Genomic DNA, 26,135 nt, shown 5'->3' with positions numbered 1-26,135 from the left:
AAGTTGCATGAGTTGGCCCCACCACCTGATCTAGTGCTGAAAAACATCCTGAGGCCTACTGTCAACACTCTTCTGAAAAATTATGTTGCTCCAGAAACGACAGCATATCTAAGCAGAAGGGTTCTAGTAATAAGAGGAAGATCCTTACATTCAAGTGAATTGTAGGTGTACAAATATTCTTTGTGTGTGTGTCGCTGTTAATTTTCTTTCACAGTGAGACATCAGTGCTAATAGGCTTCCCAAGCAACGCTTAGCGGCGCTGCTGCTCTTGACAGGCAGCGCCATCTCTGGCAAAAAAGAGAAACTGGGGTGTAAGCAGCGCGCGTTTTCCCTTCTCTCCACCGCGTTGCTGCTCGTTTCTGTGCACGTGCAGAGCTCTCGGTGCACTTGCGGCGCCTCACAATGTACCGCTTGCTGTGTGGCTTCAAAAGGATTTTTCAAGCTTGACTGGCACTTCTGAAAAGCGAACTTGAAAATAAGAAAGGCTCGTCAATCACGTTAACGAGGAAGTGCAGACGATCGACGACAACGACGCTCGACTTCAAAGCGAAATGCATTTCCACAGTCGCGATTACACCGTGTAGGAATATACCTCGAGGTAGTCTCATTCTGTCCTGTTAAAGATGAATAATGGTCCACATGCACTCCGAATGAAGCCGTACACGCTATCGATGTTCTGCGGCGTGGACTACGAATCATATGATTGTTGTTTTGATATGGCATGCTTACAGTAGCAGCCGTGTGCTTCGTGAACAAACGCTTGCGGCGTGCGAAAAAAGATTATACGGCCATGGCACTGCTTCCTGAGAAGGTTAGAGTCAAGTCCTCCGTGCCGCTGGAGAATCACCCGCCGATTAAGACGCGAGGAAGCTAAGCTTCGCTTTAACCACTGTGAAGCAAGATGAACTGCTCGCCTCGTTCTTTCGGCTCTCGCGTCATGCTTGCAGTCTCTTTTAGTGATATCGACTTGACAGGCGTATAAAACCTGTTGCGTGAACGCGGCTAGAAAATAGCACAAATCAGAAGGTGTTTACTTCAAGGTTGCAATTGCAAAGCATGTATTAAGTACCAGTTATATTTAGCGGCTTAAATATATATCACCCTAATAAGTGACAAAAAACAAAGCAAACGTGCAGAACGATGTCAAAGCTTGCTGAAAATGCACAGACGTCCGTTCCGGCGTGATAAGCAGCTTCCCGACGCGTGAAATGCAGGCGCCGAACTTCTGACAAGTGCCGAGTTCAGTTGAATTCAACCAACCGCACAACGCTAACTGTATAACGCGAATGTGAACGTTCAACAACGACGGGTAGGTTCACTAGCACGGGGAATCAAACACAAAGTTGCTACACCTACACCGTAACTGGACTTTAACAATGCGAGAAGACAGCGAGTAATCATATTGTAGTCGCTGCGGCATGCGCCCCGTACTTACCGATTCAGGTCGTCGGAAACGAACGAAAGCGATGAACTCAGACAGCCAAATAGAAGGCGAGACAGCGCTGTCCGCTATCCACGCTTGCCGCCTTATTTCTCGTGCGACACGCCCGGGAACCGATACAGTTTAACACGTGAATCGGTGCCTTGTCTGCACTGTTGTGGCTGGCCACTAAACCGCAATACTTCGGACACGCTTGCGCTTCGCGGAGTCCGGTTCTGCCATCGCGGAAATGCGCAGCTTCCACAGCAAGCCTCTGACGGTCCCTCAATTACCCGCACCGAGAGAAGAACGCGTGCGCTACCGCTACCCCGTGAAAGGGGCTGAGTCGGCCGCGCTAACGTTCAGAGCTTTCCGACAGAGCCGCAACTTGAGCTTGGGTTCCCTATAGCCGATTGTAGCATGTAAACAGAACCCACGCCTCATGTATGTTAGCATATCTTTTTATGTGCATTCGTTTTGCCAGAAGCGTCTACGCTATGTTTGACCGAAAAGTGACGTGCCAAACCAAACCTGTCATATGCTTTAGCAGAACTTTTGTGCGTGCAGATGAAGTTGTGAGTGTATGCTATACGTGCAATGAACAAATGCATAGGTTCTGTATTTAAAAATAAATATTTTATTTTTGTTGCCAGCCAACTCGTTTTTTAATCTTTTTTCAGTGTAAAACCTGGTCACAGCATGCGTATGTCGAATAGTGATGCAGAACGATCGGTAAATTGACTATCGATAGCATCGGTAGTTTTTTTGAAACTATCGATAGTGCTACTATCGACAAACTATCGATAGTCCAATCGGTAGTTACAATCAGTAATATTACTAGCGATATTACTGCCATGCGTGTTTATTGCTTTGTTTTGACTTATTCGGGTTTCACCCACAAAGACTGTTAGCAACGTTTGACGAAGACCGCGCCGTAATGTTTGAGAAGCTTCACAATTGTTTGAGATAATTCTGTTAAGATTACGCGCCGGACGCGAGTAATCAAATTTATTCGAGAGCTTACGCGAGCCCAGCGATAACGCTGGAAGGTTTGATGACTGATGTATAAAGGACGACGCGTTTCACCGATGATGAAATTACTCAACGGCTGACGACTGCTCCCGTCGCTATCAGTGCGCAGCACGTATCGCTTGTATCTTGAGCTTTGATTTTCTGGGCACAAGTTCGCCCAAATAAAGAGCTCCGTATTTGCCAGTCTTGCTGCAGCATCTTCACCATCGCGATCACGTCACGATGCTCTCCATAGTGGTGTGAATAACGATGCGGTTGCTGGCCGGCCATACTGCGAAGATATTTTCGATAGCCTACTACCAGCTTCGCTTAATTTATGAGCAATTTTTGGCAGCGAAATTATCTATTTCTGCAGTGAAAATGGGCAATATATTCATCAATAAATTCGTATCCAAAAGCAACCACTTACACCTTACAATTAACTTCTTGATATTTTGTTATTTGGAAATCATAAAATGCAATATCAATTTGAAGCCGCGCAGTCCCACCACATGTAAAGGCTTCCTTTTCCGCTACAGCTGAACAGTTTGACTTTATAATCATGCGTCAGCAAAGCACTCTGGTGAAGGACTCAATCATGTCCACTTTTTTGCCCTTCAGCCTGTTCCTCCGGCTCCCTATATGTACCACGAGAGCGGGGAACCAAGTTTACTCTGCAGTGAGCCCACGCTGTTGATTTTATACTATCAGTAGTACCATCAAATTTTTTACTATCGATAGCGCTATCGATAATAAGTATTTTTCACCATCGATAGTTCGATAATGACTCAGCTATCGATAGTATCGATAGTACCATCGATAGTTCTGCATCACTAATGCCGAAACATGCGAAAAACAACGCTGATCTGCGCCGACCGAAGCTAGCTGTGTCGGGCCAGGTCCGTAACGTCACGCGGGTAGTGCGGAGGCCTGAAGAAGTCTAGGTGGTGTTGCAGAAACACCCTTACTAAGAAGTTTTTCCGAATGTAATTTCGGAACCTTATGGCGTTTTCCCACACTTTACGTAAATATGGGTGTGGAGAGCGTGCAAAACGCGATAAAATACCCCTTAGAAAAACATGCCACACATAATGGCGTGTGAAGGGAGTAATCATTGTTAATTCACCCATTTGGGCGTGGAACTGTATCCAGAGTACACCCTCGGAATTTTGTAGTGTTAGCTACACAGGCCTAGCCGAGTCAGTTTCGCGTGGCTCCTGAAGAGGTGTGCTGCGCATGCGCGAGGATCAGTGATGTCACGCACCTGAGCCGGCACCTCCCGCGCACTCCGCCGCTGCCGTGCACGACTCACCGCCGCCGGTCTGCGCTTTCCAAAGGAGTGACGTCGTAGCCGTGGCAGACGTATTGGCGCCGGCGCGCGCGCAGCTATTCGCCTTCGCTGTGCATTCGCCGTCTGACACTGCGCTGGAGCCGCTTGACAGAGCCTCTGACTGGCGTTTGCCAGTATGGTATAGCCATGGAGAAGGAGAGCGCAAATGCTGCTCAACGGCGCAGAATAGCGGAGAAGCTTAACTCATCAGATCCCGAAGTAGTTGCCTGGCAAAATAAATATACATGTGCCACATAATATGTATACCGTGTGTGTGTCATTGGAGCAGCAGTAAGCATGATAATCAGCCTAATCCTAGACAACCAGGAGAGCTACGTTATGCTGGCATAGCCGAGCTAAGCTACTGCAACATTCTTTTTTTTCAATTAGATTGCGCGAGAGTGGATGCCTGGACATGGTAGCGCGTAATATATCGGATAATTAACAAGATTTCCTACCTGATGCACAGGCGCAGAGAGCACACTCGTGTGCAAGGGCTAACTGCTACACTATTTACTTACGCTGTTGCTACGCTGTTGCACACACAAGATCGGCCTTATCTGTGCGATCATGAGTTGAGAAAGCCGGAGTAACGCTGATCGTCGCACCGCTGATCTCGTTGCTTCTCGCCGATATTAGGCGCTACCGTATCGTGGGGTCGACGCTCACGCGATAGTACTATTAAACAGTTTCGAGGACGCTCGAGCTCCACCTTAAGGAATGGAACGCGATCGGACCCCGTTCACATCATCTTAATCGTTCGCCTGGATTCGCTTCTCGGTGAATGCTTCAACCTTGCCGCAAGCAGATGAACGTCTGGCCGTTTAACATTGTGACATTTGTCGTTTCAAACTATCCTAGAATGTCTAATGCAAGTACAGTTGTGAAGTGCCCACCGCCATACAATTATTTATTTTGCAAATTGGCGAAGTACACGCTACACGTCTGTAAGGAAACTGGCGTAGCTGGGCGCTTTGTTGATACAGCGCCGCCTTCTCGCTCACAACCAACGAAGCGACGCCGGCATGTGCGCGAAACGAGCTCTAACGCTATCGCGTTAAACAATTGCGAGGGTGTACCCTTCCGACGCCTTAAGTAAGATAAGCGGGATAGTGCTCGACATCCGAGTTGCAATGGCTGCTATGGCTGCTATGACGTTGCAATGGCTGCTATTGTCAGCCTCTTTAGCAAAAAGATAGCGTGGCAAAATTATCAGAAATACGAATGGACGAGGTTTGGAACAAGTACTCTTTATTACCAGTCACTCCATCATGTTATCCGGCGAGATGCTTCTTTCTTCGCTTCTGCGTTTCTTGCCGCGCTGGACGCTCCTACTGTTGTGCCGGCCCCGACGGTTTCTCAGCTTTCGCTTTATGGCGGCTAGCTTCTTCCAGTACTCAACCTCCTCGCCTGCTTCAAGGGCCTCGACGATTACGCGGTTGCCGTCGATATGCAAGCCTTTGCCGTGCTGCTCAAGCTTGGTCAGTACGGCATGAGCAGCGCCTTCTTCGATGAAACGAAGCACGGCTTCGCCTTTGCTCTCGCAGTAATCGACGAAAGCTACCTTGGCGTACGGCTCGAGCGCTTCCTTCAGGCTTTTCCACGTGGTGACCTTATCAAGTCCTGTGACGCGCAGCAAACAGCCGGGCACGACCTTGAGCTCCTCGGCGGGTTCAGCTAGTGCTTCGTACTCGGCATCTTTCTTGACCCGAATGGCGTGCCGCGTTTGCTTGATGGCCCGCGTCAGCTCCATCTCGTTAAATTTACGCTCTCCCTGCTGAGAAACGCATTAACTTCATCTTTCGTCGCGAAGGTTGCGAACACAGAGCCTTTGAACTTACGAGTCTTGTTATGGCACATCATGAAGACGTCGACGGACTGACCGAACTGTCCGAAAAATTTGTCCAGCTCGTCCGTGCATGTGTTCAGCGGGAAGCCCTTGACGAAGACGGTCAGCTCGTCCAGCTCTGTCCTGCTCCTTCTTGGCCACGGATGGGCGGGCTTGCGACGCACCTTTGTTTCGTCTCTGCTTATTTCCAAAAGCTGGCTGCCCTTCCAATAGAAAGCCGCGGAAACCGTCCATTTCTTATAAGTGAGGCTCCTGAGCTTGTTGAATGTCAGCAGCACGTCAATTTCTACCCAACCGTTTCCTGACTCGAGCTTCCTTTGAAGAAACTTATCGCGAGACAAGTTCTTGTCGCCGAAGTAGTACTCCAGCTGCTTGATGATCTTGTCCAGTATATCATAGTCCAAGGTCTCCCTTTCATCTTCCGCCTCGAATAGTTCGAACCTCACATCTCCGCGGGCAGCCATTTCACGACACTCTGACAGTCGTTGAACAAAGTCAGACGGGCGGAGCTGGTTTTGTAATGATTCCAGACGCACAATGAGCCGGACGCTGAACGATGTCGGACAAGCATTGACCAAGTTATATCAAACTGGTAGCGAAACCAGCGAAACTTCCGTTAAGCCCATGTGACCATGCAGTTGGCGGCTCGGCTCGCTGTCACCGTCGCCATCTACGTATTGTGGGGACAACTAAAAGCAAGCGAAAAAAAGGAAAACAAAAAAATATGACGTCACAACCGGAACCTGTAGGGATGTCGCGCATTCGCGTTACATAGCGCGAAATTATCATTCTTCTAAATTGCCGCTGTTTTACATGTTTTGATAATTAGACGATTTTATTCAGTCTTTGCGGCTCACTAATGGCGTTTGCGAGAAGAAAGGAAGATCAACACGAAAGAGTTTGCAAGCCAGCTTGTTTTATTTGTCGAATAGTCTAATTGCAACGTACACCAAATAACAAGTAGATTTAAAAAAAAATATGATACAAGGCTCACGAAAACAACAGCGCAATAGTTTCTAAGATTCACGTTTCCCAATCAAAGAAGAACACAGAAGCCTTATACAGCGCAGCGTTTCTTCGTTTAGCGTGCCGCATTCACCGTTACGAAAGGCGCGGGCAGGCTGGCCGTGCGCCAGGGAAAGCAGTCTGCAGTCATAGGAAGGCTATGTACAGATTCTGTGGGGTAGTTTAGCTTATCTGAAGTGTCATGCAGTATACAACACGTATGCAAAGAAATGACCTACGGAAGATAGGTGTGAAACCACTGCGCAAAAGCGCGCGAGGCCTCTTCGACCCCATAAAGCGCCGAACTAAACACAGGCCCACATTAGCTGACTGCCCTAGGCCAATGCATATCGGTCGGGAAACATGGGACGAAATGTGGTGGAAAACCTATTGCGCTCAGTATACAATTGAAGCGCGACTATGTGGGGTGGGGACAATTTACAAAAACCAAAATATCAATTGAAATATTTAACAGCGAAGCTGTTCAGCAAATCGTTCCTTGTCCGACGAACCAAAAGACTATCATCATCATATACAAGTATGTGCCATAGAAATGGGGTAAATCCCACAACTCACCACTGGTCCACTAAAAACGAAGAAGGCAGCACATAACCCCACACAAATGTCTGCGACGCGTCGGCGGGGAGCCGAAAACCCCGAGTACGTACAACATACTCGGGGCATTCACTATTACCTAACGGAAAAGGCAAGGGCGACTGCGGGAAGACCCCGAAGCAATGGAAGTCTTACGCCAACGACGACGTGGCCGTAGATCAGTAGGAGGTGCCAACGCTTGGTTTTACGACGAGTTTCTGTATGTGGAGCTTGGACGTCCGTGTCGTGTCTGTGAATGTCTGTCGTTTAACTCGAGCCTCCCTGCGCTGAGAATCAACGTAGAAACGACCTAGCATCACCTAGCTAAAGCCAAGCAAGAACCTAGATGCAGCCTAGAAACAACGTGCATCACCTAGCTAAAGCTTGGGAAAAGCCTTGAAGCAACCAGATTAGTCCTCAGAATCGACGTTTCGTTGTTTGAAGCATTGCGCTGCTTTCTGCAGGCTTCGCATTTTTTTTCGAATATTCTTAATTGTAGATATCCAAAAGAATGCTAGTAATTTACGGATTATGTGGCACTTGGCAAAATAGCTCAAAGCTTAATTTTTTTGGTCGAGCGCCAGAAACGGGGGGGGGGGGGGGGGGGGGGGGGGGGGGGGGAGTGGGTGCTGTGAAGGCAGTCTGTTCATTTGGGCCTGTGTTTAGTCCTCCGCATTGTCGGGACGACGAGGCATCGCTCACGTTTGCGCAGTGGTTTCGGGCGTATCTTCCGTAGGTTATTTCTTTGCTTATGCGTTGTTTACTGCGTGACACTTCATGTAAGCTAAACTACCTCACAGAGTGTGCATATGCATATAACCGTAACTGTGACTACAGACTGCTTTCGATGGCACCCGGCCAGCGTACCCTGGCTTTTCGCGACGGTGATTGCGGCGCGCTAAGCGAAGAAACGCTGCACTGTGTGGGGCTGCCAAAATCTCGCTCCAGTGGTTTTCGTCAATAGGGCAACGCCAGTTTTAGGACGATTGTGCTGTTGTGCTCCTAAACCTCTGTGTCATAAATATTTATCTGTAAACTATGTTGGTGTACATTGCAAGTAGTGCACAATTTGGCTAATAAAGCAAATTTCTTTCTTAAATCCTTCCAGTGCATTTTCCTTTCCTCTCGAATGGACTATTAGCGAGCCGCAAAGGCGTAATGAAATAGCGTATTAATCAAAAACATGGAAAAGAGCAGCAATTAAAAAAACAATGACAATTTCGCGCCATGTATCGCAAATGCGCCACGTCGCTTCCTGTTGTGACGTCATACTTTTGTTTTTTATTTGTTGCTTTCTCTTAGTTGTCCCCACGATACGCAGATGGCGACGGCAGCGGCGAGCCGCCAAGTGCATGAGACATGGGCTACTATGGAAGTTTCGCTACCAGTTTACATATACCTTGGACTGCCTGCACCCGCCCCCCGTTTCTGGCGCTGGATCAAAAAAAGATAAGGCAGTGAGCTATTTAGCCGCGGGCCGTGTTATCCGTAAATTACTAGCTTGCATTGGCACGTTTAAAAGTGAAAATATTAGAAAAAATTACATCGGAGTTTTTGTTTTTCGTTATTCGTCCCCACCTCACCAGTCGCGCTTCAATCGTACTGAGCGCTTTGATGTTTGTGGCGATAGGTTTTCGACCACTTTTCAAGCCAAGTTTCGCGACTGATGTGACTTGACCTTACACTGAGCCGTGCTCATCATAAGAGTGGACGGCGCTGTACCTTGAGAAAGGGTGCAGATCACAAGGCTTGAAAAATAGGACAATACATAACACAAGAGGATAATAATGACAGCAGATGCCAAAATTAGATTGCGCCAGAACTTCGAAAAATCAGCGCTGAAGGCAAACTAGTGTGATACGGCGAGGGGGATTATCGTTAGACATTGCCTATGCTGTCGCGCACTGGCAAAATTGCCTTATTTTGCCGACAAAAAAGCGGTCACAGCATCCAGAAAACACATAGACTCCAGTCCATCGCGAATATCATGGATACACAACACATAAAACAATGATTGTTTGTGGAAGAGGGCGAAATACAAGCGTCTCCGGCTTAAATACGGCAGCAAATAATCATGTACAGTGCAGATGACCTCACAGAAATTGATATAAATATGTTCGTCGCATATCATCACTGCGACAATGAGTTTTGCACGAATAGTTTTGAGCGAAACTGTGTTTGACCCCAAACGGCAGTTTAGGAGGGCACCACGAAAAAAAGGAACCCATTCGACCTGTCAACCACAGAGGGCGCACCGCGATCGTCACTCATCTGTCTACGGCCGCTGTCCTCTGAACGGCTAGCCCTAACGATGTATGCGCGAAGCAGGACCGGATTGCAGCTGCGTTTTCCACACGCTCTACGTCTTCGAGGTGAGTGGCTGACTTCCCATGTATTTGCCTTTGCGGTTATAGCTCGTGCCACGAAAATCGATCTGTTGCCTTATGCTCACGCTGAACAATATCCGAGATGAGGCAGCTTCGAGTAAAGGCGGGGCAATGTTCGGGTTACGTCGACATTTTGTGTTGCGCTTTGATTCCTGCGCTTCGCAGATAGAATTACAATAATTCTTATCCCTGCGGGTCGTATTGTGCATTTTTTTAGGCGGAGAGCAAAGTGGGAGCACAAACTACAGCATTTGCGGAAATCGTCGAATGATTGTGTAGGTCGTGTTTACATCCCGAGCTTGAGATTTTCATTTCGTGCTGATTGCTTGTCCACAGTTGTTTGTTTAGGCTATTGTCGCTCATGCGCAGGGAATTAACGGCCAGAATACTGCGATTGCCAGCGGTGTTCTTGCTTGTCAGTGCCGGAGCATAGGCGCTCCATGTGTGCGTCCTCTATGTGTTTGCGCCTTTAAGTGGGCCTCTGTTTACGCTGCCGCTATGCCGCTGCGCCGAAATACGAGACGATCTACCGCGAAATCTTGGCGCGCTACGGCACGGTGCAAGAAACACTTTAGGTCAGCGAACGACGCGGGGGTAGCGCGTGTTGGGGAGAGGCGGATTACGTTCTCGTTTTCCGCTTGCCGTGAGATGACGCGCCGGACTGAGGACCGTAGCGGGCTGCTCGGAAATTCCGCAAAGCACCTCCTGCACGTGGTCAACAGTTTCCAAATCTGAGAAACCGAGTTATCATTGCGCGATATCGACCACGCGACACGTCGCGCGAACGGCCCGTTTCGTCGCTCATAGCGTCCCTCGTTGCTGTGCAGTGCACTTTCGCGCATATGGGGCTTGGCCTTCACAGTCCACGTGCTATACGTTAGCAATGCAGTGCACGCGCTTTCTCTTGTTGCTGCCGTTGCTTTTTGAGCTCGTTTTTGCAAATGTCATAGTGCACAAGTGTTTCTGCACTGCAGCACTTTGGGCAAGTGCTTTGTGCCCTTTTGCAACTGTGGCTACAAACCTTGTGAAGTAGTACGCGCTTTTCACGCCACCAGCCAACGAAGAAAGTATTTCTTGCACCGTGGCTTCGCCCCAGCGACCGTATCAGTTGACTGAACGTGATAAGAGGGCGCCATTTATTGTACTAAATACTTAGGCACCGTTGCATTCGCCATATTCGCTATATGCACACTGGTTAACTGGAAGGGCTGCAACAGTAGGCGCAGGCTCCGGCCGCCTTGCACACGGTGACGTTGCGTCCGCATGAACGGGTCGTAGAGTGCCTCGATGCTCGTGGTCGTCAAGGCAGCCTACCAGGTCGAAGTTGGTAGCGCCATCTCTCGGGTTGCTTGCGAAGGAGAACCTTGTGGCTTAGCGGGCAGTCCTGGGACGCTATGCAAGATGGTCCGAGCTTCTCGGGAACACGAGTTTGCTCCGAGCTCGCACTGCGGCAGTCATGATAGGAAGACAGCACGGAGCGCGTGATAGCAGCGTTGATAAAAACGGATACAAGAACGATCATGGCGTAACAAACGCATGTGCGACATTTGTGGCGGTTTTCAAAGGAGCGCCGTGGGCGAACGCTTCAGCGCCTCCATTCAGTCAACATTTCAACAGTGCAGCGACGTCAGCGTGATAGTCGCGCTATCGTTTTGCCAACTGAACATCGCGCCTCCCACAGGCGTTTTCGTGGGCGTTTGTCTTCTTTCGAGCAAGTTCTTTCGATCTACCTGCAGCATAGAAATATCTACTCTCGAAGGCAACAAGGGCACAGACGCAGTAGTATCGTGCAGCTCGTTTCGCTTCTCTCGAATATTGCAGATAAATAAAAAGACAGGTTAGTGCTTCTTACATTACACGTCTGAAGATTTTTCTGCAGTAACGAATCGGTAGAAACAGTCCCTCTAGAAACAAGTAAATAGTAATATTAACAGTATATTAACAGTAACAGTAGTGAACAGTAACACGAAAAGAATTTATCGAAATAAATAAGGACAACTAGCTCTTGCTTCGCGGACACTGTGAAACGGTGAAGCTGGTGGCGTTGCCTTCGTCAGGCTAACGCATTTCTATGTTTTGCAAATATTTAAGATATAGGCAGAGTCTTTCAATGCTTCTTATGGTGACGAATCTTCGTCGTCACGCTATGGGGCAGCTTCATACGCTGTCCAAAGGAGCCGTAACTCGCTGTCACTGCGCCACAGAAGACATCTTTCGCGTCCCGAAACGCTTGTTCGGTGCGACACGAGCTACTGGGTGGGAAGCTTTCTGTGCATCTGCTGCGTTAGTTTTTGAGACAGCTTAAGTGTGGGTGTGGGACGATGATGCCGAACACGTTTTGCGCGCCGGCAGGTGGTTCCGTTTACAAGAGTACAACCAAAGGCGCGTTTGATTTACCGAGTAACAGGGAGCAGCGCGAGATATGAAAGTGGGCCCCATCGCTGCTATACAGGGGTGATTTTAATTTTGAATCGATGAGCATGCGTATGTGCACGAATCGCTTTGATGGCTCGGACATCATCGCTGTCCGCGATTCCAATTTCAATGGCCCTGATAATCTTCAGAAGTGGCATCGCGTTGGCGAAAATTGTATAGCTGGCGAAGAACCTCAGTTTCATTTTTCGGTCATTAGACGAAGTCATTCTACAGAAGGAGCCATTGGTGCAATAATTTATTAATCTGCGGTTAAAAATACTTATGACAGTTTAAGAGAGAATTGAACAGGCGTTCTGGGTGTACAAATGACTCTCTGCGCAGTCAATAAATCGCGATTTCTTATGGGTGAATGTAGGTACAACAGCCTAGATGTTTCCACTTTTTTCAAGTGGTACGACTGGGGCGAGTGCACAGCATTTAGTTTAGGCAAGTACTAAAAAGTGGAACGTATTAAAGTGCCGAGTCTAACGGCGCTCACCAGGCCATGGCGGCCGTATTTCGCTGGGGGTGAAAAAAAAGGGAAAACGAATTGACCGCGTAGTTTCATTTGCTTAAAGCCTTAGGTGATCTAAAATAGATCTGGTGTCGCCCAGGCGGCTGTGCCTCATAATCATATGATGATTATGGCGCTTCAAATCCAGAATGTATTTTAGGGTGAAACCGCCGCAAGCTGCACGTTTTCAGCGGCCACTCTTTTCGCCTGGATGCTCCTTTCAGGACTTACGACGCACTCAGGACTCATTTATGCATGTTGTGTGTTAAGAGTAGCTAGGTAAAAGTAAAGCGACCTAGGCGGAAGTTTAGAAAGCTGGAACACCGAGGCTGTCCCACACTCAACTACAGCGATACATCGTTCCTAGCCCTGTCATTCACAGCTGCGCCTCTGGCGGTGGGCGTTGGCTCCAGATGAAATTAAGGCGACAGTTTCGTGACCGTATGGTGCATTGAAAGACTCTGGTGTAGGTAACGGAGTGTTGCACACATCGGTATCACTACCTGGTGCTGGTGCGGTATCACTTCCTGGTATCACTTCCATGTGTATAAATGCACTGTAGTGAGGTTCGCATTTGTTGGTTCAGGCTAACACTCCATATTAAATGATTTAAATAAGCACGAACAAAGCTGGTCATGTTGTCTAAATATTCCTCGCGTCCGGGAAGCTTGCACATCCCGCTGGGAAGCATTGCTGCGAGATATAAACACGCGCAAGCGCAGAGACCAGCAGAACACATCTATAAAAAATATTTTTCTCGCTCAAAACAAAAAGTAACTTCCCATAAGTTTCTCAGCCAGTAGCCAATAAAGATAACTAGTAAATTCACTCTTTAGCATAATCTTGCTATGATCACCTGAATGTTAAATTGATGATCAAACATGTGCAAAAATAAACTTTTTTGCAACTTTGTTGCCAACTGTACACACTCGCGCTATATACGTCTGAAATTATTTTTCTCCCGCAGCAAAACTGCCTGACATTCAGTTAGTACAAAAGATTACGTTTCTATAATTGTTATCTTTCTATAAAAATCCCCAACATGGACCATATTCTTACTTAAAGGCAGTATAGAAAAACCGACCAAAGCGTAATAGTGTGCGAAAGTCATTTAAATAAGAATCCTACAAACTTTCTACAGGCAAAATTCTGTCCTAACTTAATTTAGGAAGAACAGATTTTCTGACAACGCGCTTGAGGAGCGATGGCTTCTAGCTTTCCGAAGAAATTAACATGCCGCTTTCGGTACAGGACAATTTTTTTTGCAAAAAAGTTAGGAGAGAGGACTTCTCGCTTTAAATTGCCCTCAATTTTTCTTATATTTTTTCCTTGCAAGTCGCAGACGGTCGAGCACCAATGTTGGGACAGTTGGCTGGGATGACACACATAAAGGCGGCAAATTCACTATGTATCATTTTCTCTACTACACCTTTTCGCCTTCACATGTGGACTTAATATGTAGTTCTACGAAGTTTAGGTGGTTGAGTAAGTTTGGCTTGTGAGGTCGCTCTATGTCATGTACTTGAGGAACGACCGGAACAAGGCGGTTAAATTAAGGGCTTGTTGCCCTTTGTTAGACGCAACCTTAGTAACAACCAACAGGCAATTAGGACAAGGAAAGCATATAGGACGTTATCTGTAGCAATTATGACATAAATGTGAAGAAGTTACAGCGGACGAAAGGACAACTTGCCACCAGCAGGAACGGAACCTGCAACCTTCAAATAACGCATACGGTGCTCATCCGATTGAGCTACGGTGCCGGTCCTCCTGCTGTCCATTTCATCGGGTGTATCGATATATCGGTTGTCTTTTCGTCCGCCTTAATTTCATCAGGTTTATATCATAATTACTTCAATAAGGTCCCCTATACATTAATTGGCTTGCTGTCTGTTCATTCTCATTACTATACTTGTGGAAGACTTGGCTTTTCGTTTCGATTGAAATCTGAAGAAGCATCCTCATTTTTACGATTATATTGGTCACGTTCACTGAGGCTGAGGCCCTTATTGGAGCATCAGCATGAAATCATAGCCCTCAGCACATTTAATCCAAAATCAAGTCTTGCTCAGGTACAGTCGACCACAAACAATACGAACCACGCAAGTGTGCCGAAATTGCTGTCTGCACAGTCTAGTGGTGAGCCATTGGCTGTTGAAAGCATCGATTTCGCCACGCATTTTCCAGAACAGCACCCTCGACAGCAGGCGGCTCATCACTAAAGAGCGCAGGTGGCTATTCTGGCACGCGCTCGCGTGGTCCATGTTATTTCGTGGCCAACTGTACTTGAATTACAGTGACATCCCTATTAAAAAACTTAGTCATCCACATAATCTTTGTGCATACTCAGTTCGCTGGTCAATGCAAAAATGGTAAATCACTCTCGTTCTTTCATGTGTGAGTAACCGAAACAGGAGACGAAAGTCCTCGATCTGCCACAAACCAACACATACATGCCGACACGTGCATTTCAGCTCTAGCCACCCGGTAAGCCAAAAGAATGAGTTGTGAACACTTCATTCAGAAGAAATGAAAAGCATTATAAGTTGGGATCTGACAGAAGCACGGAAAGCACGATTTTCCCCGAACTCCAAAAAAAAGTTTGCGCAAATCACTTCCTTCATAAGAAAACCTGGAAGAAAGAAATGATGTCCTAGAACAACGCCCTGAAACAAGGATCTTGTATTTATGTATCTCCCCCTATGCGTAGGAACCAGTGCAGTCATCATCAGAATTTTAAAGAAAGAAGACTTAAATATCAGCGTTCTACTGACCCCATAAATCCGTGCTACAACATATCAAACTCAAGGTTTTCCGACTGTCAAGCAGCGTACAGTGGCGAAAATGAAAAAAAGAAAGCAAGCAGGAGAATCGTCACAAAAATGTCAGAACCTACACTTGACAACGCGACGCCGTAGCCGAACATTTAGAAGAGGCAAACCACAAAATTGGTCACTGAGAAAAAATAGCGACCGAAACCTACCAACAAAATCAACTACTCTTCAAATCTTGGTAAATTAAAAACTCCTAGAACAGTTTGAACCGCTCAAAAGTAACCTGCCCACCGTTTATATGCATTCTTTACGCAACGTAAGACAGTGAGGCCATGATTCTAGTCAGCGCTCTCTGACCATTTAGTCAAACGCGGAAATAAAAGAAGTGAAATTTTATGAAGTTGCGTCCTTTCTCATGAGTTTCATTTGTAGTTGAAAAAGGTGCCAATTACCATCTTCTTAGTCACTCCCCCTTCGAAAGGAACAGAGTTGATCGCTCACAATCGGGAACGAAATGAACCAATTTTTTTCAGTTAGAGACATATCAGTGATTAATTTGAGTGCACCATGCTTTGCTAACTCACTTCGTGAAATCATCTGGTTTCAGGAAGTGAATTTGCTTGGAAAGGTTTCCGTTGCACTTCAGTATCATAATTTCTAAGCACCGTTGAAAATCCTACAGTTTTTTGGTGTTTAGAACTGTGCTATATCTCTTTGGAGCTAATATTTGCCTCTAAACTGATAAACCAACTAGCCAAACTGCATTTACCAGCACTTTATTTGGTTTATGAGCGTAAAACTATTTTGGGTGCTGAACGGTAAAGTTCCTTTCATAAATAGAAAAAAAGCAGTCAGGCCTGTCTTCAGTGAGGCCTGATCATATTATTTTGGATGCAATGTTGTACAAATATAGCCTGACTTGTCATACATGTTGACTATTTTCATGTTGAAATCATATGGTAGGTTTACATCTCAAAATGCCTCTAAAGTGCTTCTTGTTGTGGCAGATCAGGTTTTTGAATACACCAGTATGTGTAGTGATAGGTGACATGCCTGTTCCACCACTGCAGCAGCTCTAAGATGATGTTGTGTTTTGTAACGCCCCGATATTCTCAAATCAAACCGCTTGAGAATATCTTGCGTGCCAACTTTCTTGCACATAATTCCAACTTCAAAGCATACGCCATATGGTGCTTGGCTACCTTGAATAATCTCGGTTGATACAGCGCACGCGGAGCGACGACGAAGTATAAGAAAACATAGGACAGCGCCTGTCCTGTGTTTTCTTATACTTCGTCGTCGTTTCGTGTGCGCTGTATCAACCAAGGTGAAAGCATACCAACTCGCTCAAGCTTCTATTCTTATACCTTGAGTAAGTGTACACTGATTAGCTTTGACCTGCTTCTCTAATATTTATTTGTAGCTTCCCATGTGTGTTTTTGCCCTTTTTTCGACAAAAAACACAATATAGCAGAATAATGGGACGTTAACTATTAGAAGTAGTCACTATGGCACAAATGTGGTGGGAAGGAGGATACGGTAATCATGAAAGGGGAAGCCTGTGTGGGCATGTGGGTGCAAATAGCAATATATAATGCTTTGCTGGCATAGATTACTTGTACTTGCAAAGGAATAACCTAATATTGTTGCTTCAAAATGTAAAACAACAGCAGATCAGATTGTTAAAGTTCCTTCTTCATGCATTCAGGTGCAAGCATGACATGCGTTTCGTGACAGCTGTAACTATGCTCGGAGTTTTGAAGGAAAATGGGCGCCACTGATGATTTGATGAGCACTGCCACACAGGCTGCTGTACTATGGGGCTTTGGCAGCAAGTATCTATTGACGCCTGAAGGTGTGCGCCAGCTTCGAGTTTCCACTTGCTCTCACAGGTAACTTATTTTGTTACCGTGACAGGATGAAATGCTTGTTTAACACAGCCATTTCAAAACAAAGGAAATCAAGTTTTATTGTGAGCTCCAGCTCCAAATATAGCCGTATCCTGAAACGAGGTCAGGGAACCCTGGGAGCCAACGGACGTTTTCCCGCCGAGAGAGAGCCGCGGTATTCGGCTTCATGCAATGTGACCGTCCTTTGTATTCTGCCTAGCCTTCTCAAACTAAACGTTTTTCTACCCTTTCCGTCCTGTTACTCCGCTCACACATGGCGCAGTCGACACCCGCAACCTGCCACAGCCACTTCGCTCGCCAAGTAAGTCGCCGTGCGCTCGCCTGAGCGCTGTTGAACGCCAAATCAATCCTAAGCCTACCCAGCACGCCGTATCAACAACGATGTCGTTCATTAACTGGGGTGTTGCCACCGCAGAAGACCTCGCCACCTTGAATGTACAGTTGATTAAAACTGAGCTGCAACGCCGGAGCCTCTCCACAACCGGCAACAAGGAGGAGCTAATTGACCGACTACTGGTTGATACCGCGAAAGAGCCACCGCCAAACCATGAACCCGCGCCATGCGTGCCTGCAATTTCAACGTCGTTCCCGACCGTGCCAGTGCCTACTATGTCATTCCCAGCTATGCCAACCTTCACGTCAGACCCAGCCAAAAACATGCAGCGCATGGCAGCGTTTCTTCATCAGAACATGGCCGTGATTATGACGACGATAGCCAGTCACGCGAACTCAGTGCACGTGACAACACTACCAGATCTCTCAGCTTCGCTGCCTACCTTCAACGGCAGTGGTACCCCTACTTTCAATCACTGGATAGAAGAGCTCGAGCGCATTCAACGACTTGCACGATGGGAAGACCCGACTCTCCTCGCCATCGCGCAAGGAAAGCTACGTGGTGTCGCAGCCGACTGGCATGCCTCAACAGGGCGACAACTTACAACCTGGGCCATCTGGAAGGCCGGACTCCAAGAACAATTCGGCGAGAAACTTTAGATCATACAGTGGCAACAGAAGGTCACAGCCCCCACACAAAAAGCCGGAGAGAGCCTGCAGCAGTACACCTTTGCGAAGCTCAAGATCATGTCACGCTGTCCAATTCCCATTACTGACAAGGAACATATCGAATACCTCGTTCAAGGCATTCGTGACGACCAGATAGCCACATCCATCGCTGTTCAGCGACCCCGTACCGTGGATGACTTTTTTAACGTTGTATCCTAAGTGGATAGAGCATTGGACCACGCCCGCCTGATCGGATCTCCGCAGTCAACAGAACAATTCGCAGGACAGCCGGTACGCCCCCAGTTCCAGAGTGCTACTCCCAGATCTGACAGTACTGTGAATTCCCCACAGAATGCTCGACCATCTACGTTCCAGCACGCTACACCCATGAGGCAGCTTCCTCGTATTGCCAGCCTACCACCAGCTGACCAAGAGTCAAGGTACGAAGCCATTGCCGCTAAGTATGGTGCCCCGGCATATAGGAGAGGCCAAGACTTGCGAGACGCTGTCTGTTACAACTGTCAAAAGAAGGGTCACCTTGCAAGTATATGTACAACACCGAAGCAGCCTCCTGGTGACAACAAGCAGACAGTCCCCAAAGCACCAACAACCTGTGTTGGCCGTGTCAACGACACCCTGTATGGATCCAAGTTCAGATGTGCCGTTGTTACCGCTCAAGTCAAAGGACTGGGAGAGATCAGTGCTTTCCCTGACAGCGGCTCGAATGTCACTATTCTTGCAGCAAGCCTAGCATCAAACCTCAAAATCGAACCGTGGACCAAGCCACCTTTACTTGTTGTTGGCAGGAGCTCCGTCATACCTGAAGGATCAGTCTTTTTAAGAATCACCATCGGACCTCTATTTGCAGTTGTCGAAGCAGCCATCCTTGAACGGAACGCCCTTCCCCTCATTCTGGGAGAGGATTGGTTTTACGCATCTCAAGCTGAACTCCACTTCAAACCTCCGAAGGTGCCTGTGATCTGCCAGCCATCTACCAAAGTTGTCGTGCAGTGCAAAGAGGAACTGTTGCCAAGGATGTCAAATGCAGTAATTCTGACAACGTCTGCATTGTCGCGTTTTGATCCCTCGCAGCCCACGGCAGAGCCGCTTCAATTAGAGTATTAGCCGGACGAGAATGAACCCTTGTGAAGCCAGCTCAACAAGGCGGCCCTAGTTCAACTGGAAACATGCACCACAGGCCCACTCCAGACGAGCTCCTCCAGCCCGTTGCCTTCAGGCCCACTTGCTAACGTCCTTGATGATCCCCTGACTGACATATGCCTTGGGGCTCAGCTCAATCCCGAAGAACAAGCAGCCGTGAAGTGTATTGTGCAACGTCATGCTGGTCTTTTGAGCACCAGCCCAGAGGACATCGGCCTCTATGAAGGCATCGAACACGAGATCAAGCTGGTGCCTGACGCCAAGCCCTACGGTCGACAGCCGTACCGCTACACAGCCACTGATAGACAATTTCTCGACCGTCAGACAGCCATTCTGCTTGAGAGTGACATCATCCGGCAATCCTACGGCCCTTGGGGCTTCCCAGCAGTGGTCGTGACACAAAACGACAAAAAGAGACTGTGTGTGAATTATATACTCCTGAACCAAATGACAGTGAATGTCTTACAGCCACTTCCCCGTGCTGACGACATTTTTGATGACCTTGCCGGAAGCTCCTTGTTTGCGGTCTTGGATTTGTGCTGTGCATACTGGCAAATCAGAGTGAAAGAGGAAGACCAAGAGAAAACCACATTCATCACGCACCAGGGTACTTTCAAATGGACGCGAATGCCTTTCGGGTTGAAGAATGCACCATCCACCTTTCAAAGGGCGATGCATAAAATATTTTCTCAGCTAGAGCCTCGACAGTCTAAATCAGGTGTACGCACGTACCTGGATGACATCATCATCTTCGCCGACACCTTCTTGGAGTTCCTAGACCTTCTGGAGGATACTTTGACTCTCCTGCAGGATGCCGGCTTCAAGGTTTCCTTGAAGAAATGCAAGTTTGCTGTTTCTTCGGTGAAGTTTCTCGGATTTCTGATTTCGGAACAAGGCAAGCAACCAAACCCCTCAAAGATCGAAGCACTCCTGCGAATCCCTGTGCCGAAAACGTCAAAACAGGTGCTCTCATGGCTCCAAACAGCCAATTTTTACAGACGCATCATACGTGACTTTTCGAAGATTGCTGCGCCTCTCCAAGCCGCCATTCGGACTGTCGAATTCGAGTGGACACCTGAGTGCATAGGCGTGCGCAGGGGGGGCCAAGGGGGCGAGAAGGGGGGGCGCAAAGTCAGCCCTATACATTGTAGGAGGGCGAGAAGAGGGGCGCAAAGGCAGCCGCATATATTGACATAATAGGGAGGGGGGCGCTGCGACGAACCTTCGCCCCCCCTGGAGAGGAACCCTGCGCACGCTTATGCCTGAGTGCCAGCGGGCCTTCGACACTATTCGCTCTGCACTAACGTCAGCGCCAATACTGGACCATCTTGACGCTGATGCACCTACGACAGTTGCCACAGACGCATCCGCTACAGCCCTTGGGGCAGTGCTCACCCAAAAGAAAGACGGCAAAGAGACTGTGGTTGAGTACGCCTGCCGATTGCTGACAGAATCTGAGCGTAAACTACACAGCAACGTTTGGGAAGCTTTGGCTGTGCATTGGGCCATTACAGTGAAGTTTCGACATTACCTACTTGGACGACGGTTCCATCCTCTGACAGACAACTGGTCAGTCGCCTGTTTGACCACAAACTTCAAGCCGTCTCGACGCTTCACAGGAATGCTACTTGATCTAGCAGAGTTTGACTTCTCTGTTGAACACCGACCAGGCCGTCAGGACCATGTGGCTGACATGCTTTCGAGTTATTCATGCGCCACAGTGTCTCAAGTCCACAGCCTCATCACAATGCAAGCTGAAGATGAAATGTGCAAGGCTATCCGTGCAAAGCTTCTGTCAGGACAGGAGAACCAGAACTTTGTTGTGGTCAATGAAATCCTCTGCAGGGTTGTGAGTCCAGACCTGCACACAATTGTTGTCCCAGCCAATATGCAACAACAAGTCCTTGAACTTGCTCATGATGCCAATGGACACATGGATGTGTCACGCACCCTCACAAAGATGAAAGAGCGTTATTGGTGGCCGCAGATGGCTACTACGACGAAAGAGTATGTCGAAGCCTGTCAAGTTTGCCAGGTGTACAACCGGCCTACCACACGTTCAGTTGGCACAATGTGTTACATGCCTACGACTGAGATTCCATTCAGTGCCACAGCCCTTGACCACATTACAATGCCAGGAACAGAAGTACATCCTCAACTTCACTGACTTCACAACCAGATACATCGTCTCAGCAGCGGTGCCCACAACCTCAACCAAAGATGTGCTAAAGCACTTGCATTCGCTGTTCTACAGATTTGGAGCCCCAGACGAGTGCCTCTCCGATCATGCCAAGTCATTTGAGTCTCAACACTTCAAGAATTTCATGCGCATGCATGGTGTGAACATGCATTTTTCAGTAGCATACCGTGGCGCTAGCAATGGACTTGTTGAGCGGGCCAATGGAACACTTGTGACGGTGCTTCGGAAATTGTGCAATGGTGATCAGTCACTTTGGGTCACTAAACTGGAAGAAGCCGCTTTTGCTGTCAATACAACCCGCCATCGAAGCACTGGCTTTTCGCCCTTCGAACTTTTGTTTGGGTTCATACCAAAACTGCCACATGAAAAGTTCGCCCGCATCAAGCCTCTGACCTCAGTGAAAGACTCTTGACACTGCCATACCGGCGAAGCGAAGCCGTCAGTAATTCGAAACAAGCGCAAGAAACTCAGAAAACGATATGACAGGACCCACCGCGAGGCATCGTTTGACATTGGTGACTTGTATGGTTGCGACGACAAGAGCCTATCCTACAGGGATCTGAAAAGCTTGCTCCCAAGTTCAAAGGCTTATACCAAGTCACACGCAAGTGAACTCCAGTCACCTGCGACATTCAACAGGTAACAAACTCCGCAATGTCCTAGACCAGACTCTCGAGTTGCTCATGTAAGCCAGATGAAGAGATACCGTCCACCATACGTCGACCCAATCCTGGCCCAGCCGACAGCGGGAGATGCATCCCCCACTCCAGACTTCGCCGTGTCGCCGCCCGAGGACCACGTCCCTGTTGATGACTCCGCTGAACTTGTAGATGCACCTACCTTACCATCACGCGTGGATGAAGCCTCGTCCCAACCTCCAAGTCGCCGAACCCTGCGTCATCGAACACAACCCCGACATCTACAGGACTATGACCTGTCAATGCAAGATTAGTGTTTTTTTCCAAGTGGACTTGGACTTCTTGGTGGGATAGGATGTGAGCTCCAGCTCCAAATATAGCCGTATCCTGAAACGAGGTCAGGGAATCCTGGGAGCCAACGGACGTTTTCCCGCCGAGAGAAAGCGGAGAGCCGCGGTATTCGGCTTCATGCAATGTGACCGTTCTTTGTATTCTGCCTAGCCTTCTCAAATTAAACGTTTTTCTACCCTTTCCGTCCTGTTACTCCGCTAACATTATAGTCATTGTTTGAGCTTATGGTGCTGTTGTTTTGCGACTGGTGTTTCTTCTAGATTAGATGAAACTCGAAGTATTTCAAGAGGTTGTAGCTCAGGTGCCCATGGTCTACAGGGCCGTTATTGTTGCAAAAGATTTGCCACCAGCTGATTCCGTTGTGCAAGATGTGCCAAAATTGCTTTTAACGTGCTGTTTCTCACATGGAAAAGTGCACTGCATATAAGAGCAGGACAAGGAAATGCATATGCCCACACAAGAGCTGTGTGGGCTGTTTATTTTGTGGTCATTCGTCTTCTTTCCATTTTTACCCCTCCAAGCAAAGAAGGCAGTCATTATTGCAGTGATATTTTTATGGTATCGTTCTAATTGGGGGCTGTAAGTGCTTCGGTATTACGGTTCGGGATCTCATGCAAAAATTGTCACCCCCGCCAGTTATGCATAATAATGCATTTTGTTCGTCTTGCTCGTGTGACCATACTACAGTTCAGTGAATACATGAAGTTTGCTTATCAGGATTGCATGCAGCTTAACAGCTGAAGAAATTTAGTCGTAGTCTGGGAATCACGCCCCATCACCACCAGCCGGCTCGGTGGCCAATTGGTTTTGGCGCTTTTCTGCTGACCTGAAAGATGCGGGTTCGGTTGCGGTCGTGCTGGTCGCAATTTGGCGGAGGTGAAATGCTAGAGGTTCGTGAACTGTGGGATGTCAGTGGACGTTAAAGGAGCCCAGCTCGTCGAAATTATCTGAACCCTTCCACTACGGCTTGTCTCATAGCTGCTTCGATACACTAAATCTTACAAGCTATACCCATCGCCACTGCATTTGTGGATTAAACTGACCATCTGGGCTGTCCTGATGTCTAGCCCGCGGCTGTATGAAGGGGATTTGACTGATGATTTTAAACAATGTCAATAATTTTAGACAAGTGATGCGCTCAAACTAATAATCAAGAGCACACCTTTGCTGAGCGACATTCTTTGTTGAAGCAGTAAACGAAGCCAGCATTGCAGGAGGCGCAGGATAAATTGTTCACATTCGTTAACTTCGAAGTTTTAGGTTTGAAAAACACTTTCTTTTCTCCTGCAGCAGTCATGAGTTCTATTCATGACTATTCATGACTGAACCAATCAGATGCGCAGGAACAGGACATGAGCCTATTTTACGGGGCAACGGCAATACAAGCTGTATACGAGCAGACGTGAATTCTATAAGGCGATGTATATAGGTCGCACGCAGGTGTGAGCATCGGCCGCTCTGAGTCGCTTTTTGACCGCCAGTCGCAAACGGTCGCGCGACCGTTGCTAGTCGCCGGCATGAACGAGCTGTTAGTTGTGCTTCGTCAAGAAAGCCTGTCCTTGTCATGGTCTTAATATCCTAATGTGACATAATGCCTATTATAAAAGTTATTGCATGCATTGATGTTGAGAGCAATGCAAGCGCCCGTTTTGTCTTGAGTTTAGCAAACTTGGCATATTGCAACGCCCACTTCTTGTCCTATTTTGATGTTTTTGGGTTTGACCAGCAAGGGCGATTATCAACGCTCGACGCTGTCCGCGAAGCAGTGTTCGAGAGACTTCTCAATTGTAGTAGATCGTTTTGTTAAGATTTCGCGCCGCACGCGAATGTTCCAGCTTTATCGAGAGATAACGCCGCCGCCAGCGATATCGCTGGAAAGTTCCATGGCACCTGTATAAAAACCGACGCACTTGACCGCTTGTCAGTTGATCGACGGACGACGCCCCTGTTCGCCGCTATCATTGTACAGTGTGCATTGCTGTAGTTCTAGTTCTCATTTTCCGGCCACAAGTTCGGCCAAATAAACAGTTTCATCCTGCAAACGCCGACTGCTGTCTTCGTCGACGTCACGACCACGTGACATCTGGTGGAGGTGCTGCTTCATGATCCGGACGCCACCGCGGAGCGCTGACCCAAGCCCAAGCCGCGAAGAAGACGACTCTAAGGTCAACCCGGATCCTCGAACCAGCCGCCGGCAGAAGGGACTACAACCTGAGTACGGGCTCCTTCCCGAAAACGCCAGGCAGCCGAAGACCGTCACATCTACCGCCGAGACGATGACAGACCCCCTGCCACCTACAACGGTCGTCATGCATCAACCGAGGGAGCCGCCGACATTCCGCGGATCACCATGCGAGGATCCAGAAAGCTGGCTGGAGGCATACGACCGGGTCTCCACGTTCAACAACTGGGACTGCGACGAGAAGCTACGCCATGTCTACTTCGCCCTTGAAGATGGCGCAAGGACCTGGTTCGAGAATCGAGAGTCCACGCTAACATCATGGGACCTCTTCCGCACCGGATTTCTCCACACCTTCACGAGCGTCATCCGGAAAGAAAGGGCTGAAACCCTTCTCGAGACCCGTGTACAGCTCCCCAATGAGAACGTCGGACTGTACACCGAAGAAATGACTCGCCTATTCCGCCATGCCGATCCAGCCATGTCCGAAGAAAAGAAAGTTCGCTTCCTGATGCGGGGAGTGAAGGAAGAACTCTTCGCCGGACTTGTGCGCAACCCGCCGAAGACGGTCTCGGAATTCCTTTCGGAGGCCACCACAATCGAAAAGGCACTAGAAATCCGCACTAGGCAGTACAACCGCCGCATTCCTACGACGACCTACGTGGAGGTTCAGGCGCTGCAGTCTGATGACCTGCGTGACACCATCAGAGCGATTGTGCGGGAGGAGCTGCGCAAACTGTTACCTTCGCCGCAGCATCAAGTGGATTCAATCGCCGACGTTGTCCGCGAGGAAGTCCGGCAATCGCTTGGAATACCCGAAGCACCGCAGGCTCAGCCGGAAGCCATGAGCTATGCTGCTGCAGCCCGACGCAACGCCCCCCCTCCTCGCCCACGTCAAGACGCCGCGCCGCCGCAGCAGTTCCGCCGCCAGGCACCGCCGCCACCACCACCGACGCCATACCGCTCGCCGACAGGACAACGCTGCGCCCCCCAAAAGACCGACGTTTGGCGTGCCCCTGACAACCGACCGCTCTGCTATCACTGCGGGGAAGCCGGCCACACATACCACCGATGCCAGTATCGACAGATGGGGCTACGCTGATTCGCCGTCAACGCGCCGCGCCCGCAGCCAGGCGAACGGCCTCGCGACATCGACGACTACCTCACCGGAACACAGTGCGAAGAACGACGACCTTCCCGCTCGCCGTCGCCCGGCCGCTACATGTCACCGCACCGCCGGCAGTACACTGGCCCAAACCGGGGCCGGTCGCCTAGCCCGTATCCGGGAAACTAAGGGCAGCAACCGATGGAGGTGCGGTTGCTGTACGACGAACTGCCGAAGATCCTCCGTGGCCGCCGACGACGACAACGCGACGAGACCTTCAGAACACGACG

General features: G+C 48.6%; 1 pseudogene; it reads right to left on the bottom strand.

Moving 5' to 3' along the window:
• Positions 1 to 4,959: 4,959 nt before the first annotated feature.
• Positions 4,960 to 6,074, bottom strand: LOC119377507 (la protein homolog; annotated as a pseudogene).
• Between the last annotated feature and the right edge of the window lie 20,061 nt (positions 6,075 to 26,135).

This window comes from Rhipicephalus sanguineus, unplaced genomic scaffold (genome assembly GCF_013339695.2).
Source record: "Rhipicephalus sanguineus isolate Rsan-2018 unplaced genomic scaffold, BIME_Rsan_1.4 Seq4835, whole genome shotgun sequence".
Lineage (NCBI taxonomy): Eukaryota > Metazoa > Arthropoda > Arachnida > Ixodida > Ixodidae > Rhipicephalus > Rhipicephalus sanguineus.
Note: the sequence above shows the minus strand (reverse complement) of the source record. Positions and strands in the feature narration are given on the sequence as shown.